Source organism: Camelus ferus, chromosome 7, assembly GCF_009834535.1.
Source record: "Camelus ferus isolate YT-003-E chromosome 7, BCGSAC_Cfer_1.0, whole genome shotgun sequence".
Taxonomy (NCBI): Eukaryota; Metazoa; Chordata; class Mammalia; order Artiodactyla; family Camelidae; genus Camelus; species Camelus ferus.
In genome coordinates, this window is record NC_045702.1 from 19,232,531 (window position 1) to 19,253,016 (window position 20,486).

Below are 20,486 nucleotides of genomic sequence, written 5' to 3' on the forward strand. Positions count from 1 at the left end.
TGATAAAAGTTGGTCTTGCTCTCTATACCTCACCCCTGACTTTACCTGCCAATTCAGTGTCATTCACATATTAGTTTAAAATGAATTAGATACTTTATATTCTAAACTTCTTATTTAATGTTATTTCATATTTAAACATTTCACCAAAGGGACAATGCTCAGCATAATAGTAACAGATTTCCTGCATTAATAACAGTGCTTTAAGGGGATGATTTTTTATTGACTATTTCAATGACACCTTTAATATTAAGTCACATAGTGTGCCTACTCTTTGTGGCCACCGCAATAATTTTCCTGCCTCCAGTGTAATTCATAAAACAAAGACATGAAGGAGTCCTTCCTTCATGGTGCTCATACCTGAGGAGATGAACCACAGGGCTGTCATTTTTTGGTACTATGTTGTGAACAGGCAGCATAGACTGTTTATTTTTGAATAGACAGACAAAGCTCAGAACATATTGAGAGTTGTGGCTTGAGATTTTTTGAGTGTGAGCGTGATAAGACCCAAAATATGCAAAAGAGGATTTTGTTGTTTATTAAAGGAGCATTACGGACCTGACAAAAAAAGGTAAAGTAGTAGAATTAGGACAAATGCTGAGAAGAGAATACAAAACACATTTGTACAGAAGGAAGAGCTAAGCAGATCTGGCTCTTAACTGTGGTCACTGTTCAGCCCTAGTTTTGAACATCAGCTGCATGACCAGCCCGCACTGAGATTTTTGTTGTCTTATTTATATAGACAAATGGAGCAAATATTCCCACATTTCCCCTATAGTTATCTGACTCCAAAAAAACACATAGTAAGGTAGAACTAAATATCTAACAAAGTAGTTTGGGCTGAGAGGCTTCCTGACAGGAGCAGTGGGATTTGAAGCACATTCTCAGGCACTAGGCCAGGATAGAAACTGGGTCTGTTCCAATGGAGCTGATCCTAAAGTAATATGAAGACAGTGTTAACTGCATGCTGTGCTAAGAGAATCTGGTAAGCACATATTTTCTCCTTTATTTTGCTTCTCAAATGATGATACTATTTCTATTTTCTTTATCTACCATGGGGCCTCAAAGTGACTATTTGAGTATGACAAAATGTATATTTGGATATTAATGATTTTGGAAAGGACAGTGATTTTTAGAAATAAATAGTAGCCTTGATAAGTTAGAAAGAATCTTAACATATCAGTGAAAGGTACTTCAGTATTAATGGGTTATTCTAATAAAATACTTTGCTGTAAAACATACCGTCTGATAATAAATGCTACAGAAAATAAAATAAAATTTCGAAGTAAGGCAAGACCAGAATGTAAATTATGTGGAGATTCTTCTGTTCAGGATAAACTTAATTCTGTATACATTTAGACATCATAGATCTGTTTGTGCATGGAAGGAATGTGAATAAATTTGTCTTTTGCATGATTAATGTGTAGGGCATGTGAAGAGGTATAAAATAGGTGGAGGTATAAAATAGGTAGAGGTTACATCAGGGAAGTTTACAGGGAAGCCTTTGCACTCCACAAGGTGGGGTTGATGTGGGCAGTAAAGGGAAGATGGGAAATATGTAATTTAAAAAACTGTTTATTTACTCATTTGAGGATTCAATAAGTGAGGATTTATTCTGTGGAGTGGTGAGGAGGAGGAAAAAAGTCAAACAGGATGTATTGGAGAGTGGAGAATTTTAGTTCCATTGGCAGACATTGGAAGAAGTCGGGAAGGAATACATTGTGTGGGGAGATGAGTGGAGATTTTGGTGAGATACTTAGAAATATGCATTAAGCTGCTGGGGAAAGCATCTGGACCTTTAGAGGGAAGTCTAGAAGGAAAATATAGAATTGAGGGCTGAGCTATATATAGTCCATAATTATTATTACAAATCACAAACCCTTCAGAAACCAAAATCTATATAGAGTACAAATTCTCAGCATGGAAAGTTACAAAATTCTGACAGTAGTGGAGTAGGAGGATGTAGAAAACTTACTGAAGAATGCAGGTGAGGAAAATTATATTGGCGTAAATTCAGGACAGAAGTGTATGATAGAACTGAGAGTTTGAAGGTGGTCATAGTTAACATTGTTATAAATTAAGTGAAGAATGAAAATGAAAGTCTGGACTTAATGACAGTAGGTGATCGTAAGTTATTAGTAACTTTCATTTCAAAATTCTATAAGTAATGAGGGTGGAAATTTTCATGATCTTTGGATGAATGTTAGAAGGAGATGAATCCAGAAAGTGGACACTAAACATTTCATATATGAAAAGAAGCAAGATTTAGAATCGTAAGTTCATAGGAAATATTCCTGTCTCCATTTTGAGAGGTCTGTATGTATTTTTTTAAAATAATGTTATTTACAATAGCCAAGATTTGGAAGCAACCAAGGTGTCCATCAATAGATGAGTGGATAAAGAAGATGTGGGACTTAGGTGTTTATATACACACACAACTCAGCTATTAGAAAGAATTAAATCTTGCCTTTGTGACAACATTAATGGGCGTAGAGGATATTGTGCTAAGTGAAATAAGTCATAGAAAGACAAATACCATATGATTTCACTTATATGTAGAATCAACAAAACAAATGAATAAACATAACGAAACAGAAAGAATTTCACAGACACAGAAAACAAATAGATGGTTGTCAAGGGGAAGTAGGTAGCGGGTAGAGTGAAAAAGATGAGGGCCATTAAAGGGTACAAACTTTCAGCTGCCAAACAAATGAGTCATGGGGATGAAATGTGCAGCATCAGGAGTGTAGTTAATAATATCGTAATACCTTTGCGTGGTGACAGTAATTATACGTATCATGGTGATCAGTTTGTAACATATAGAAATGTCAAACCACTGTATTGTTCATCTGGAACTAACTTGGTGTTGTAGGTCAATTACAATCAAATTTTAGAAAATCATGAGGAAAGAAAAAAAAAGTTGGCCCCCCAAATTATTTATGTCTGATTTTTTGGAGGGTATGCGTGTGATAAATCATGTTTGCTACTTTCCCCTGGGCAGAGGTCATGTTACCACCAATATCCATCCTATTATAGTACCACTGCCAGTTAACAGTTTAAGTACATTCCCCATGAGTTTCTTCTTTTGAGCTTAAATGTTTTTGTAAGTTGTATAGTATTATTTGTTTCATATATAAGAATTTATCACTAAACCAAAATCACATAGCTGGTAAATAAAATCAGGATTCAGACCTAGGTTCTCTGATTCCAGATGTTTTCAGAAGCCCCTGCCTCTTCTCAATATTTTCTTTTGTAACAGATTTACCCATGATATATTTATATCATGATAAATACAGTTGACATATTTAAGTTAGTTTTTACACTTTGCAATCATGTTTTTCTTCGTTGTTTATCATTTTCCCCACCATTGTCGCCAAGCATGCTCTTCTCACCCTACATCCGAGGTGAGCTGATGAAGACGTAGAGCCCCTAAGATTGTAACTGCATTATCTTTAGGCTTTAGCTGGGTCTCCTGGAGACCACGTCATACCCCTGTATGATATGTAAGGTATGTTCTCTTATGCAGCATAGATATAATGCACATTAGGATCAAGCCAGTCATTCTGGATCAAGAATAATCAGAAACATCTAAGACCAGCCAGTTGTATACAGTATATAGTCACAAAAAGTTATTTTTATTTTTTTTTTGACTCAATTGGTTGGCTCTGATTTCCTCCACAGATTAAAAATCTTCACATTTAACAGGAACAGATAACCAGACTTGGGTGAGAGAGTTTATTCTGTTTTCTCTTGTCCAGTGACTGGGACACTCAGGTCTCTCTGTTTGTCCTGTCCTTGGTCACGTACCTGGTGACAGTGCTGGGGAACTTCCTCATTGTTCTTCTGATCAGATTGGACAGCCGGCTCCACACCCCCATGTATTTCTTCCTCACCAACCTCTCCATTGTTGATGTCCTATGCCGCAAGCATCATCCCTCAGATGCTGGTGTATTTTCTTGCAGAACGTAAAGGAATCCCACCTGTGAGCTGTGCAGCCCAGCTATTTTTCTCCCTGGGCCTGGGTGGGATTGAGTTTGTTCTCCTGGCAGTGATGGCCTACGACCGCTACGTGGCTGTGTGTGACCCCCTGAGATACTCGGTCGTCATGCACGGAGGGCTCTGTGCTAGGTTGGCCGTCACATCCTGGGTCAGTGGCTCTGTCAACTCTCTCCTGCAGACCACCATCACCTTTCAGTGATGTGCCCATGTGCACAAACAAGTATATTGATCACATATCCTGCGAAGTCCTAGCTGTGGTCAGGCTGGCCTGTGTGGACACGTCCTCCAATGAGGTTGCAATCGTGGTTTCTAGCATTGTGTTGCTGATGACCCCTTTCTGCCTGGTTCTCTTGTCCTACATCAAGATCATCTCCACCATCCTCAAGATCTGGTCCACGGAGGGGAGAGAGAAGGCCTTCCACACCTGCGCCTGTCACCTGACAGTGGTTGTCCTGTGCTATGGCATGGCCATTTTCACTTATGTCCAGCCCAGTTCCAGCCCCTCTGTCCTTCAGGAGAAGTTGGTCTCTGTCTTCTATGCCATTTTGATACCTGTGCTGAACCCCCTGATTTATAGTCTCAGGAATAAGGAAGTGAGGGGTGCCTGGCAGAAACTACTAGGGCAGTTATCTGGATTAACGTCAAAACTGGCAACTTGATGAATCATGAGCATCACTTAGAGAAAAGAGCTTTGCCTTTGTGTTCTCCCACCCAGCTGAGATCTGAAGCATTAACTGCATCACCCTGGCAACCAGGAAGGAGATGACAAAACGTGTGCTGGTGATGTCGGGTGGGAGGCTGAGTGGCTGGGAAATGGGATGTGGAGGTATTTTTATGTCACAGCAGCATGTTCAGAGAAATTAAGCTCGACTGTAATAGAACTTCCCACACCTACTCAATCACCATTCATTTAACCCAAGATTAATGATAAAAATATATCATTTCCTGTTGTGATGTATCACAGTGTTTGTAGTCATGGATCTATACATGGATCTTACTTTGGACCACTGTTTCTTAAACATGCAAATTTTTAATGAGATTATTGTGTTTCCATTGGGAACAAAAACACTTTCACGTTTTAGATTTACTTAAAATAATATATGGTTTATGTATCCACATCTAGTAATTGTGTGAGTCACTCTTGTGGTGAATGTTGCTCTCCAGGCTGAATTAAATGTTTTGTGCAGGACCTCTGACATGTGGACATAAAGACTTTGTCTCAATGCTGGAGGTAACTCAGTGGAAGAATCATCTAAATATCTCATGTTTACATTGATAGTATATAACTAAAGGTGTTTGTACACATGGCTCTTATTGGCCAAGGAAGAGTGAAGTCTCAAGCTTCCCTTGATGTTATACAAAGTGAGAGGAATTTTCATGCATTTATAAGCAGTACTATTCAAATGTTAAAACTGTCCAATCTGTGATAAATCTAATTCTTTTCCTATGTTAGATACAGAATTAGCACATAAAATTTGAAATAATGAATAAAATATATCAATTATGTAGTTAACCTATGAAAAGGCAGATTCCTCAGTGAAAACTGAGGGAAGATAAGACAACTTTGATATGGATTCGGGGACTCAGGATAGTTCCATCAGCTGGGCAGATGTCACCCTCCAGGCTCCACATTAAACACCTTCTCCCATCCCTCCTCACACACAGTGGGGTCCTCACTGATCTTTGTAAATCTAGTGAGTTGGATTATTCTGGAGTAGACCTCACCTCAGAAAAAGCCTAAATAAGGAAAAACAAGGGGAAGAAATAATTGTACGAGAGACAAGGAAGGAGAAAGATGAAAGAATATGATAGCAGCTCATCTTCATCCTCCCTTGAAATCTCAGAGTCCTTCCCCTGCTGTCTCTTCTCTAGACCAGGTGATGTGCACTTCTTCCGTTTGTGAACATGTGTCACACAGTCTCAGTGTTCAAGCAGAGCTGAAATCCCACTTGATAATCAATTTTACCTTAAAATAATTTAGTTCTATAATTTGTGTTGTAGGTAAGCATCCACAAACATGTCAGTGCTGGTGGGCTGAATGTCTCTTGGCGTTAATTCAGTAAATGGTCATGAAGAGTCTACTATGTGTATGACAATGAATTGTTTTTGAGACACAGCAATCCATATGATACAGTTCTGGCAATAATATGATCCTGCGAGGGGATGACAGACAATGAAACAAAAAACACTGTGATAAAAGTCACAGAGACTAAGGCTTCAGGGCTGATTTCAGAAGTCTTCTGTATGAAAGGACCAGAAAAAGTTCAGGTGGAGACCCAGAAAAACGAGAAAGTTATCTAGATGACAACAACCCAGTGGAACAACCTGCGAAAAGTGTAGAGCTAAAATATGAGCGTTCAAAAATGTGCTGATGCCTCGCGTGCAAGGCGGGGAAGACTGAGGCAGTTGTGATAGTGAGGCAGGCGGGTAAAGAAGGGTCCGAGCATGGAGGGCACTGATGTCAAATAATCTTTTAACTTTATCTGATAGCCTTGTGGATCCAGTAAAGATTTTTAAGCAGAATCATGGCTTGATAAAATTGACATTTCTGAATTATCACTTAAAAATTTTTTTTAATTGAAGTGTAGTTGATTTACAATGTGAGTTTCAGGTGTACAGCAAAGCAATTCAGTTATACACATACATACATATATACACAAATATTTTCTCCCATTTCTTTTCCATTGTATGTTAATACAAGAAATTGAATATAGTTCCCTGTGCTCTACAGTAGGTCCTTGTTGTTTATCTATTTTATATATAGTAGTGTGTATATGTTAATCCCAAACTCCTAATTTATCCCTACGCCCCTCCTTCCTCTTTGGTAACCATAGTTTGTTTTCTATGTCCATCAATTATCACTCTTGCAAAGGAGTCAAAGGAAGAAGAGATGAGAGACAAGGAGACCATGTAGGGGGCTGCTCAGTGATTGAGACATAAATGGACTCTGAACTAAGATAGTGGCAATGGGCAAAGAGAAAAGTCAAGTAAAGCCACATGATAAAAGGTTTCAGAGGAACATTTCATGTTTTCCCAGATTGGAATTCCTATATGGACCTACCACCTCCTCTAAGTGTTATAAACCTCCCTGTATTTTCTGTAAATTATGAAGTAAACAGCAAAACATACCGCCAGGAGCACACAGTGTATAAAATGGTAGGAAAAGGAGATGAAAGAAGCAGAAAATCAGTCAAAGATACAAGCGTACACATGTCAAACATACACATGACACTTGAAGAAAAAAATGTGTGAACATGCTGATTCTCATTTCTGCACCTGGTCGAAACGTTTGCGACTCTTCACTCTTCCTCCCGTGAGCCCGTTGCCTTCACCCAGCCTCCACTTCTTTGCTTATGGCCCCTTCTCCCACCTTCAAGGTCAGCAGCACAGGAAACCTCTCTCTGAATCTGATCCTCTGCCTCCGTTTTCACGTCTTTCTTCTGACACTGCTCTCATCTCTCTTTAAGAATTCTTCTTATTGCACGGGACCATTAAGGTTATCCAGGATAGATCCTTAATTTAATACATGTGCCAGTTTCTTTAACATAAAAGGCAGCATATTCACGGATCCTAGGAACGAGGACAGACACCTGCAGGGGGTCATCACTCAGCCCACCACAGAACCTACTCAGCTTGGACACGTAGTCCTTCCACATGACCCTAGTAATCTTCAGTAGCTTCCTTACTGACGTGATACAGTATACGACCCCATCTCTTACATTTCTTGCCTTATAATGGAAATTATTTCTCTGAAGAGTTCATCAACGTCTCTTGTGAAATGCTGCTGGAAAATATTCAGTTTGTTCGCCTTAAAATACCTTTATTTCTCCTTCATTCAAAAGATGCCTTCTCTACATAAACAATTCTTTGTTGACAATCTTCTCACATCCCTGATCTCTAAAAACGTCCCTCATGTGTCTTCTGGTTTGCATAGTTTCTGAGATGAATTCTGCTTTAGTTTAGATCTTCGTTCTTCTGTACGTGGTGTATCTGTTCATCTCGGGCTGCCTTCAGTATTTTCACTTTACTTTTGGCTTGTATACAGTTAGAACATCGTGTCTCTAGGTTTTTATTCTTTGTTTATTTTTCAATTCTATTTGGCTGAGTTTCTTGGATTTGTGCTTTGATTTCTTTTACTGTTTTCTTTTTCAGACATTATCTCTTTGCTACTTCCTGTAATTCTGTCGCCGTTTTCTTTGTGGAGTTTTCCAATTTCAGGCAGGTTAGATTGTTTGTTATTGTCCCACAGGCCCAGGAGGCTCTTTTCTCTTTTTATGATTACAGTTTTTCCTCTTTATGCTCCAGTTTTGCTGACTTCTACTGACTTATCTTTATCCTCACTGGCTGTTTCTTGGCTCTATTGAGTCTACTCATAAGCAATCTTTGTTTCTGTGGCTGTGCCTTTCATGTCTAGCATTTCCGTTTAATTCTTCCATATAGTTTTCAATTCTCTGTTGAATTTCCCTAAGGACTTAGGACACTGTCCGTATTTTCTGCTAGATATTTTAACTCATTTATGAGTTACTTGAAACCCCCGTGCGGTAGTTCTTATAATCCAAGTATATCTGATTCTGCTTTTTAAAATTTCTTTGTTCAGCACAGTGTACATTTTCTTGCCTTTTCTTCTGACCTTTAATTCTGACTGGAACGCAGACATTTTGTGTGTACAATAATAGATGCGGAGATAAATAGCATTCTACCTTGAAATGGACACATCTCTTCTGTTTCATGTAGTCTTGTGAAGAAACTGGAATCAGTGCAGTCCTGGGTGGAGCTTGGTTTGGGTTTTGTGTTGCTATGGTTATCCTCAGTGCAACATCAATTCCATTTTTTCTGTGTTTCTGAAGAGTTATTTGTATTTAGGGTGGGATATTCAGTCATTGGAGGATTTTTCCAGCATTTCTGTTCCTCCCTCAGTTTAAGCTCTCCCTGTGAGACTGCATGTCACAGAGTGTGTCTGTCCACATGGTCTCTCTAATCCATGGTAAACTGCTGTCACATGTCCCTCCGTTCTTGCTAGCCTGGTGACGGAGGGTGAGGGCTTATCCTCTGTGGTCCTGAGTCTGTCTCAGGCTTGGGCACATCCTTTTCCCCTGTGCCTCAGGGTTGGGGCTTTCTTAGCGGTCTTGCAGTTTCTGCATAGTGAGGAGGTAGACGGCTCCTGGTCTATGTGCAGAGTGATTCCCTGCCCCAAAGACCCCACATGAGAATTTATGTATTTCTGTTATTTTTCTGTTTTCCATCTTTAATGAATCTTCAACTTTCTCTGAGGAAAACAGGGATTGCTGCCCTTCCCCCAGTGGCTTCAGGCTTTTGTTCCATAATGAAGGTGCTTTGGCGGTTGGAGCGTTCCCTCTGCTCCCTGCAGCGACTGTGGCTGCCTTCACCTAGGCAGACACTGTGCAGGCTTTCTCTGATTTTCCACTTTTCCCCTAAGTGTTCTTGTGAGGGCTGTTCTAAGCCTGTGGAGAAAATATTGAGTATTGGTGGGAACTTCTTTTTTTGCTGTGGCCCTCAGCCATTCTATACTGACAGTAGCCCACACTCAAATGTTAGCAGTTTGTGAAAGCAGTTCTCACCAGTTAGTTGGGGAGCCCTATTTCCCTTCCATGCTCTGGTCCAGGTAAGTAAGAGCTCACATCCTATCTCTTTCTGGAGGTACCTATCTTTTCTGAGATTTCATTCTGTTTGTTTGCCATGCAGCCTTAGTTTACTAATGATTTCAAGAATTATGATTTTGTAGATTATCAAAACTTTCCTTGCTTTAGGATGGAATCATTATTCCTTCCAGCTTTCTACAACCTAAGTGGAAGCTAGAGCAAGCTCAGTTTCTTTCTTTTAAGAAGACTTTCTTTAATAGAGCAGTTTTAAAATCACAGCCAAGTTTGAGCAGAAAGGACAGTGAGTTCCCATATATTATATCTGCCCCCAACCCCCTGCAACAGACACATAACCTTTCCACTGTAAATATCCTGCATCACAGTTGACATTTTCAATTTTTTTAAGGTCAGTTTTAAAGATAGAGTATACATGGGGGATGTGGGTGATAATTTACAGCTCAGTAATATATAACAGTGCAAATAATGTTTTTTAAGCTAAGGAATTTTAAGTCAGAGAATCCACTTTTTGGAAGCAGCTTACCCAAATTATATGTATAATTTTGGAGCAAATAATGTGTTATATTCATGCTCTTCTTACAAACCCAAGGATACGTATTGATAACATATGTAAGTGTGTCTGACACAAATGCTTCTTGAAGAACTATTTCAATTTCTAGGTAGACATATATGAGATAAACTTCCCGGGTAGAAGATAGCATTTCCTGTTTGGGGGAACAGCAAGAATTTTAGAATTGTAGGGGCTCACATGAGGGAGAAGCAGGGAAATTCTCAAATTGTGGAGACTCTCGTTGACTTTACAATTCTCTCTTAGGTAGTTGAGATATGGCATTAAAGTCATTGGAAACTTTAGATCAAATATTTGTGGAGTGGTTAATGGTAGAAAAAAAGTGTTGTGGTGAAAATTAATGTGACAGTGGTCTACAGAGTAAATTGTTCAGTAGTTCTCAAATTTTATTCTCTCAGAAACACCTGAAAAGTGTTTTATTCCATCAGAAAACCTGAGAGGCTCCTTAAAACACAGTCTGCTGGATCTTACCTGCATGGTTTCTGATTCAGCAAGTCTGCGTAGAATGAAGCCTACCACACTTTGAAAGGCACTAAATTATGTCACAATTAGGAACAAAATGCTAAAATAACTGAGACCAGCAGCACTAATCACAGAAAGGAAGGGTCCATGTAACAGACACTTTGAAGTGAGAGCTGATGTAACTTGCTGAATGATAGAGGTTGGATGAGGAGGAAGATTTCCCCAGGTTTTGAGAGGAGTGGCCGAGAGGGCTATGAGTCCTTGGTAAAAGCTTGGCCTTTAGGAGTTGACCTCTGTTGTCTGAAACCAGTAGTGATGTGAAGTCCTAGATACTGTGACCAGAACCCTGAACCCTCATGGTAATGGAATTTTTCTAACTTTGCTCAGAGCAAATATGCAACCAACCTGTCCATTCTGTGAGAGTTTGGGAATTCAGGTGAGGAGTGAAATTCTATTGCCTGGGACATCCAGAGGCACTGGTGCTGTGACGTCAGAAGCCAAGGGTACATGATGGAATACGCCAGCAGGTGAGCAGAAGGATGGTATGTTGAGTGAGTATAAGAGACCTGGCCAATAATGAATGGACGTTAGGTAAAGAGATGAGTGGGCATGTGGATGAGGAAATGCATAAATGGTTGGATGAGCAGATGAGCAAAGGGACGAGAGCGCATTGAGATGGTTGTAGACGGTCGGGCAAATGGTGGCGCTGAGAATTACTGGGCACTTCACTTGGTAGCTGAATAAACAAATGGATAAATGATTCATTTGAAGGGAGTATGATGCCTAATGAATATTTCAGAGACTGATAAATTAACTGTATTCTGTCAGAATTACACTGAATCTTTGGATAAATATCAAAAATTTAAAGAGGTATACAAAGTTCACACTCTGTATTTAAGGACTTTGCATCCTCTTTTCCTTTTTTTTTTTTATTTGGATACCGTAAAATGTTATTTTTGTACATTTTATTTGGAGTTTTTAATGTCTTATAATATTGCAATATTGCAACAAGTTTTGGAACTTAAACAGTACCATGAAGCAGTGTACTCGGGTGTCCATCTAAAATGCAGTGCTCACAACAGCCCACTACACTCCTGGCACATATTTCAGGGGAGTGAAAACAACTCTTTTGTCTCCAGAAGGAGAGGTAAGGGCATCTTGGAGCAGAAGAGGATCCTTGCTCTTCACCTGGTGGATGCAGGCCTAGTCACTGCTCACTACAGTAGGGGCATGAGGGCTAAAATCAGTTTGGGCTATAGGAGAATTTCCTAAAACCTGGCTTCACTGAGTTTTTCGATGGCCTAAGGCTTTGGTGGAGTGTTTCAGTTTGAGGAGGGTGGAGGGAACTGTCTTGCACAGAGAGAGGAAGGGTAGCATCAAGGGCCTGCCCTTGAGAATTAGCAGTGGTGGCAGCAACTGAAGACTCTACTGCATACAGCTCCCGAGCGGAATCTGTCAGCCCACATCGCTGACTTCAGCCACTGAGAAACCTCCCTGGGTCTGCGTCTGAGCCAATTGTGGGGCACCCGTGAACTCCCTCCCAGCAGCTTCCCTCCCAGGCTAAAGTAGTCCCAGGTAGTCCTTAGTCCGGGAGCCAAGGGGCCTGGACCTCTCTCTGGTCCATCACTTTGTTGGGGGAAGCACTCTTTAGAAACCAACACAGACCTAGACTGGAGGAGACATACCTGTTTTGTCTGGCACTAATCAGTGACTGAAAGCTCTGACAGAGGTATCCACAGAGAGTGTGTGTAAATAGAGGTATGGAGGCAGAAATGGAACTTATCCTGATTTGTTAGAGATTTTAGATCAGTGATGTGAACCATGAATGCTTGAAATCTTTTCACCCTCATAAGTATGGCGAAGGTAATGAAGTAATTCTGCTTTATAGAACTTGGGGGCTTAGGTATATTTCTGTTCTCAAGGTTCTCAATTCCAAACATTAGTACTGGCAGAAAGAGTAATAGTGGAACAGAGGCAAGGAGGAAGAGAATGATTAATATTTAGAAACTGGAGATACTATGGCTGAATTCTAGCGTAATTGAGTGAGATGCTAAGGAACAAACCAAGATCTGTAAAATGATAGTAAGGTGCTTACATTCATGAAGATGTAGTAGAAGTGTATTACTTTTCCAAAAAAGATAAATTGTTGAGTGCTATGAAGTCTGTTATCTCAGTTATTTCCCTGGGAGCATACATACAGAGTATCTTGATTTTCCTTTGAGTTTTAGGAAATAGAAATGTAAGATGATGGAATGGATTACTCAAAGTCATACAGTACTCAGAGTGTGAAGTGGGACTAGAGTTGAGGTCTCCTGACTGTCATCTCAAGGCTGGTGACTCTAGAATGGGCTGTAGGGATGGATCATGCTGTGGAGACATGGTTAACTGGGGGCATTACACTGCAGAGGAATGCCCTGGTCTTACCTATAGAACAAGACATATGAAGAAGGTGAGCATTTACAAAATGATGTGATGATAACACAAATCATCAAAGGATTCCTGGTTTGCATTTACTGGAGAAGCTTGGTTTCTATAATTGTTGATTATGTGAAAACCCAGGCAGCCAAATCCAGACAGTAGAAGAAACCTAACTGCCTTCTGAAGATATAAAACCATTTTTTGAGAAATCACCCATCCCACTGGTCTTGGGCTCTCTGTTCTAAACATTAGGATGATGCAAATATTCCTGCCCATGATAAATGCATTCAGTGTATACAAGAACCATACATTCAGCCACAGATCAGGTGACGATTTGTCTAAATTAAAGTGCACTTTCATTGACAACTGTGTAAAGGTATGGTTTGCTTTATTTTGATCAGCATGGACGAGAACATATCTTTACGTGTGGGACTCGCCTTCATGTGCTCTGCTTTTGTATTCAGGATGTCTCTTTGTATCAACCAAGACTGTCGAGGACTCTAATAAGAAGTCCAATATGATCAACTCAAAAGAGTGTTACAAAACGTGTGCACTGATGAAACTTTCAGGAGAGAAAAAGACTTCGGCTTTTTATCCCTTAGTTACAGGGCACCTTTTTTATAACGAGATAGAACATAGGATGGGTAATAGGCTCACCCCGAAGCCTCACTATGTTTCAGATGGGATTTTTGAGGCTGATTGAAGGTTTTGTCCAATTATGTGGTCTTTGAATTGGCATGGATATTGGGAAGACTATTATTCTGAAATATAATACAATTCTGGAAGGTAAGGTATTCAGGAGCACTTCTATCGTGTGCATAATTCCTGAACCTTTTCAAATCAATACTTCTCGTTTCCAAGCGTCGGAGGAGAGGGAGGAGATGACTTATTGAAGCAGACAGCTAATGGAGTTAGAAAATGCTGTTAGAGAGTTTTAAATGTCTGATACACCAGGGTAGGATAGTAAAATGTGGTCATGAAGTGTTGCCGGTAGAAAAGTTAGCCATGTATTAAGCCCTGAATACTTCCATCTTTGCAAAATTTAGTCGACTATTTTGGAATGTTTGTTCACAGAGTAGCAATGGAAACTTAATGCAATTAAAAAATGATTTAAAAATGGGAACATTAGCCTCTGAAGACAGCTCCAGAGAACTGCAAGTAATGATCCTGTCTATGTGACATCCACATAATGAAAGTTCTGTCATTATTCAGTTTGATTTTGTCTGTGGGTGAGTTTTCTAATCTTTCCTGATGAGCAATTGCTGTTTCAGTCGAGGCCATAGTCATACTACTAGAGCAGGGAAGGTGGGGGAGGAAATGGTAAAAAGTTAAAGAGTTCTTCATGTTGAGAAGCCACATGGTCACTCGGGGCTACACCTGAAGGGCGCACTGTAGAGCTATAAGGGAGTTTGACCTCGAGGGCCTTTCATCTGGGAGATCTCCTGCTCAGAGTTTAAGTAAATTATAACAGACTAGTTGGAGATGCCTGATTTCCATGACTATAAGTTACCAGGTGTTTACAAATTTTACCAAAAATTACTGCCGGAGAATTTACCAGTAGAAATATATTTAACTTAAGATCTTAACTTTCCTGACACTCTTTTTAAGAAGAGGAAAGGGCAACCTTTGAGCATGGGCCATTTCTATTGGAAGGAGGCCTTGGTGTGGTGAGTTACCGAGATGAAACTCTTTGACCCATAGATGAAGAGTTGGAGGACAGACCCAGAGAAAGGGGGACAGGAGCACGCTAAAGCCAAATTTTATCTTCCTCCTCCAGCCCCTCACATGAAGACTGGTCCTGGTTTAATACCAGCTAGCATGGTTGTCAGAATTTTACACTCTTCATCTTGTTCAGGTGATGTGTATTTTCAGCTAAAGATGTTATTAAGAAGTAGAAGATTGAAATAATAGGAAAAATAATTGTGGCTGAATTTATGGAGGTAGAATAGGTTGAAAAATAACATTTAACTTGTTACAATTTCCATCAAGTTTTATAATCCAGAGACTATAACAGTTCCCATGGAATCAATGAATAAATTCACTTTTATACAACAAAGACAATGACTGACTAAAATTTAACTTTTAAATTAGAGGTATTTTGTCATGTAAATGGTGTTGTGTGAGAAATACATTCACCTACTTTTTATTCCTTTGTCATCAGGAAAAGAATATTTCGGCCTGATATTTATGTAACTAATAATTACTGGATAATGGGAGAAGGAACATGGAGGTAGTTTTAACCAGGGTCTGTGCAGGTAATATTTTAACTGATAAAATTTGGTCTTGCTGTTCATACCTCACCTCTGACTTTTCCTGCAATTTCCATGTCATTCACATACGGGTTTACAATAAGATTAGGTGCTTTGTGTTTTAAATTCCCTATTTAATGTTATTTCACATTTAAACATTTCGTCAAAAGGACAATGCTCAACAAAAAAGTAGCGGATTTCAGGCATTAGTAACAGTACTTTAGAGAGAGAATTTTTCATGGACTATTTCAATGGCATCTGTAATATTAAGTTACACAGTGGGCTCTACTAATTATGGCCACAGCACTTTTCCCACATCCACCATAATTCATAAAACACAGGCATGAAGACATCCTTCCTTCATGGTGCTCATATCTAAGGAGATAAACCACAGGGTTACATCATTCATTCAGTACTATGTTCTGAACTGGCAGCATGGATTGTTTATTTTTGAGTAGATAAAAGAAAGCTCAGGACAAATGGAGAGGTGTGGTTTGAGATTTGTTGAGTGTGAGCATGATACAACCCAAAAGATGTAAAATGGAATTTTGTTTCTTTATTAATGGAGCACTATGAACCTGGAAAAAAGATGAATTAGCCAGAGTTAAAATGGATACTGAGAAGAGAATACAAAACACACTTGTACTGAAGCAAGACCTAAACAATCTGGCTCTTAACGATGGTCATTGTTCAGTCCTGGTTTTGAACATCAGCTGCATGACCAGCATGTACTAAGGTTTTTGTTGTCTTGTTTGTGCAGACAAGTGGTGCGAGTATTCTCACATTTCCCCCTTAGTTATTTGACTTCACACACACACACACACACACACACACACACACACACACACACACAATTTAGGTAGAGTTAAATATCCTGCAAATGAGTTTGGGCTGAGCAGACCAAGCTCTGGCTTCCTGATGGGAGCAGTGAGATATGAAGCACATTGTTAGGTACTAGTCCACTCTCCACCCCAAGCCAGGATGGAAACCCAGCTCTGTTCAAACGTGGCTGATCCCAAAGAAATATGGAGACAGTATTAACTGTGCGTTGTGTTAAAAGCATCTGATGAACATGTGCTTCCTCCTTCATTTGGATTTCTGAATGCTGCTGCTATTTCTATTTTATTTATTATCTACTCTGAGTCCCAGAAGGGACTATGTGAGTGTGGTTAAAAGCTGTATTTGGATATAAATAATTTTGAAATAAAGCATGGTGTTTGAAGCCTTGGGTTAAAAATAATCAGGTAACTTATCAATGAAGGATATTTCCGCTATTTTAATAAAATGCTTTGCTGTAAAACACAGCACGATAACACTACAGATGATAACATTTAGAAGTAGGGCAGCTGGAGATTGTGGAGTGTGTGGGGATTCTGTTCAGAATAAACTTAGTTCTGCATACACTTGGACATCATGGATCTGTTTGTGTATGACAGTGATATGAGTACATTAGTCTTTTGCATGACTAATGAGGAGGGCGTGTGTAGGAGGTATGGAGTGGGTAGAGGTTACATCAGGGAAGTTTGCAAGGAAGCCCTTGCACTCCGCAAGGTGGGACTGATAAGGGCAAATGTAAGTGTGAGTGAACCCTCAGTGAAAGATGGAAGATATGTAATTAAAAACCAAAGATTTATTTACTTATTTGAAGATTAAGTAAAAGAGAATTTATTCAGTGGAGTGATGAGAAGGAGGAAAAAAATCCAGACAAGGTATATCGGGAGAGTGGGAGAACTTTTAGTTCCATTGACAGACATGATGTCGGGAAGGAATACAGTGTGTGGGGAGCTGAGTGGAGACGCTGGTGAGATGTTTATGAAACATTCGTTACGTTGCTGGTGAAAGCATCTGCACCTTTGGAGGCAAGTCTAGGAGGTAAGTGCAGAATTGAGGGTGAGCTGCATATAGTTGATAATAATTGTAGTTAGAAATCACAAACTCTTCAAGAAAAAATAAGTATAGAATGAGGAGTACAAACTGAGCACACAAACTTAACAAAATTCTCTAATGGAGGAGGAGAGTTTAGAAAAACTACTCGAGAATGCAGATGAGGAATAATTGGAGGAAAGTCAGATCAGAAGTCAATGACAGAGTTGAGAGAGTAGGAAGGAGTAATTAGTTAACATTGTTAAAAGATGACAATGAAAATCAAATGACAGTCTCCCGGTTTGATGCCTAGAAAGCCAAGAGTGACCTTAAAGAGTTTCTATGGATTAGTGAAGGTGAAAACTACATTTCCATGGCCTTAAAGATAAACATTCGGAGGAGATAAGCCTGGCAAGTGGACACCAATCATTTGAGAACTCTGGATGTGAATGGAGGAAATAATTAGAATGATAAATAGCAAAGATTCCTCTCTCCATGTTGAGAAGTCTTTATAAGTTTTGTAATGAGGGAAAAGGAGTCGATTGGGAGTAGGAGAAACCCCAGGATGGCAAAGAGAGACACTAAATGAAGGAATAAGATCCTGAAAGGGGGGGGGGGGAGCATGAAATCAAGGCTTTGATCAATTATCATCACCAAGGGGTGGGTACCTGCCTTAATTCAGTCACTAGAATAGGAATGTTGGATCCTCAACCCCCTTAATTTCACCAGTGATCTTTTCAACTGGCCGATACTATCCACATTTTACAGATGAAGAATTAGGAGACTCATGGAGACCAAATGGCTTGTTTCAGAAAGTGGAAGAGAATGAATTCAAAGCAGAAATTATTAGATTCTGAAGCTCATACTTGCAATAAGATGTGATACTGTCACTTGCAATGAGGCAAAAGCTATGTTAGAGAGATGTGCAGGGTGAGTCCGAGGAGCAGAGGGAGGCATGGTCTGGCGTGTTCTCCAGGCACCTTGCACATTCACCAGGGGAACAGATGATGTGATGATGCTCTGTTTTGTGGATGGATCAGGCCTTTGAATACAGATAAGCATAATAGTCACCTTGAAACACCAGCATCTGGCAAAGATGGCACTTGATGGATATTTGCCGTATTAATAGAAAAAGAAATACCTGATTTTTGCTATGGATCTGCTATTTATTCAGCAACAGTTAACCTATTTTTAAAATTAAAGTTTCCTGTAGTTTTAGAATTAAATTTCAATGCCCTCTTTGAGGCATGCAGATGTTTTCTGAGTCTGACCTTGATTGAAGAAAAGCAAAGTGAGGGTGGTGTTAGTAGTATCTTGATAGAGCTGCAGAGGAGGAACATAAAAGGAGAGGTCAGGTTTGAGAACATTAGGAAACAGGTTTATAAAAATATCTGCATCTGAACCATGAAACAGAAGGGCATTTCTAGACCTACTTGCTTTGTTTTGTCCTTCACCAGGTTTTGACCTTAAAAATAAAACCGCTATTTTACCAGCAAAATGGGTTTATTTGGGAATAGCAAGAGGAGTTGTAATTTGAGACAAAAGCCATAGGCAAGTCCCACAAACAAAGGAGAGGAACCTCATTTTATAGAGAAAAAGGAGGATGCTGGAAAGGGTGGTTTTGAACAAAAGTCCTTTGGAGAACAGTGAGAATTTAGATTGATGACAGTTTCTCATCGGCTGAGTTGCTGGGGTAGCTGCTTTCTTACAGGAGATGCAGTGTGTGTCTTTTCCTGTTGGGGCTTGTAACAGGCGATTCATTCTGTTGATGATTCTTCTTCAAGATCTGTAATCGACATTCTTTCAGCAATTTATATTGATGGTCTGCTCAGACGCCCCGTCTTGTCTCCTTTCTCCATTTTAATGAGGGTTTCCCTTGATTAATTTTGACAGAGGGGAGAGAGCTGAAGCCTAGACAGTACTCAGTTTTCTGCTCAGAGACCCCATCCTAACTCCTCCGGGTCTGGGGACAACACAAGAACCTCCGTTTCTGCCCTCAAACCCTCTTACCACCTTGTCTCCTACTTTCCCTTATTTTGTACACCGCAAGAAAAGGAAAGTTGGTGAATTAGGCAGACATGGAGAAATAATATGAATGAATCAGTCCTATAAAAATATTTAAGACATATAAATGGTTTCTGATTAAATTTCAAAATTGAGATGATAACATACAGTTCCACTGGAAAAGTGCTTTGTGGGTGAAAAAAACGAAGTGTCGACTCCATTCCACTGTACACCTACCTGAATTCATACCTCCTTCTCTGCAAAGAATAAGGGTGCTCGGATCCTTGCTTTCCTTCCTCTCTTGTCATTATAAAGCCGAGTATCCACACTCTTATGTCTTTAATTTTGAGCCAATATAAAAAGGTAGATTCTTAAACAGCAAGTTGAAAAGAGAAAAATGAAAAAAAAACAAGATACAGTCACAACCATCTACCCCATCGTATCAGACCGAGGCTGAAGAGACCCCGACTATCAGAAAGACAAGTGGTCCCCCAGGTCCTCAGAGTGACCCAACTATTCCAAGCCCTGAGTTCTGTTAAAACTTGCCTCCAGTATCATTTATGTCTGAATCTGTGGGAGGTGGGGCGCATGTGAAAATCATGTTTGCTGCTTTGCTCACCCTGAGACAGAAGTCATGTTACTACTAACACCCGTACTCCTGTGGTACTACTCCCAGGAACAGTGCACAAAGTACTTTCTCCGTAAGTTACCTACATTTGAGCTTGAATGTGCTCAGGAGTTGTATAAAATTGTCTTGTTTCATATATAAAAGTTTGTCACTAAGGCAAAATCACATAGCTGGTAAATAAAATCAGTTTTCAGACCTATGTTCTCTGATACCAGATCTTTTCACAAGCCCCTGCCTTCTCCCAGTATCTCCTTTTATGATTGACTTTTCCATTTCATCATGATGGGTCCAGTTGACATAATTAGGTAGTTTTTGTAACTTCCCAACCAAGTTTTTCTTCACTGTTTGTCATTTTACCATTATTACCTGCCATCCTTTTCTTGCCCTAGAATCTGAGGTAAGTTGGTAAAGATGTGGAGCTCCTGAAATTGTACTGCGTTATCATCAGGCTTTACCTGAGTCCCCCAGGGACCACATCATGTCCTTATCAAGACACTGGCCTGTTCTCGTGATGCAGAATGGATACAGTGTATTCAGAATAGAGCCTGTCATCCTGGCCCACAAGTGATCTTAAACATTAGACCAAGGATGGTCAGTTGTATGCAGTATGTATTGATAAAATTTCTTTTATCTTTGTGGTTCTGTGATTCAACGGCTTCCGTTATTTCTGACTCTCTCTG

General features: G+C 39.7%; 1 pseudogene; it reads left to right on the plus strand.

Annotated features, from left to right (window-relative positions):
• Positions 1-3,376: 3,376 nt before the first annotated feature.
• LOC102520767 lies at positions 3,377-4,655 on the plus strand (annotated as a pseudogene).
• Positions 4,656-20,486: the final 15,831 nt, after the last annotated feature.